This window comes from Penaeus monodon, chromosome 25 (genome assembly GCF_015228065.2).
Source record: "Penaeus monodon isolate SGIC_2016 chromosome 25, NSTDA_Pmon_1, whole genome shotgun sequence".
Classification (NCBI taxonomy): Eukaryota; Metazoa; Arthropoda; class Malacostraca; order Decapoda; family Penaeidae; genus Penaeus; species Penaeus monodon.
The window spans coordinates 14,833,265-14,833,577 of NC_051410.1; the positions used below are offsets into that span (position 1 = coordinate 14,833,265).

The 313-nt window shown below is 25.2% G+C and overlaps 1 protein-coding gene across 1 annotated transcript in view; it reads right to left on the reverse strand.

Annotated features, from left to right (window-relative positions):
* The window catches only part of LOC119589069 (dnaJ homolog subfamily C member 13-like), a gene marked incomplete in the record, with an annotated part of 65,901 nt that overhangs the window by 59,038 nt on the left and 6,550 nt on the right, over window positions 1-313 (reverse strand).

A 313-nucleotide genomic window follows, 5' to 3' on the forward strand; every position in this document is an offset into this window, starting at 1 on the left:
TGGTGTAAATTCTAAAAAAGAACACCAAGATATGCTATTAATTCACACAAGTACATTTATCAAATTACAATTTCACAAAGATAGATGTATTATTAGCTACTCTAAACATTTTTTCATCAGGGACTGATGAAAAGAATGTATCAAGAATATGAAATTAATACATTTTGGGTTTGTATAACCAGCAATTTTAATTTTTAAAAAAATCACATAACAAAGATTTCAACAATAAAAATATCCACATATATAAGAGTGACATATATCAACCACCAACAGATGATATTGAAATCATATATCAAGAAAGCAGAGAAAAAAA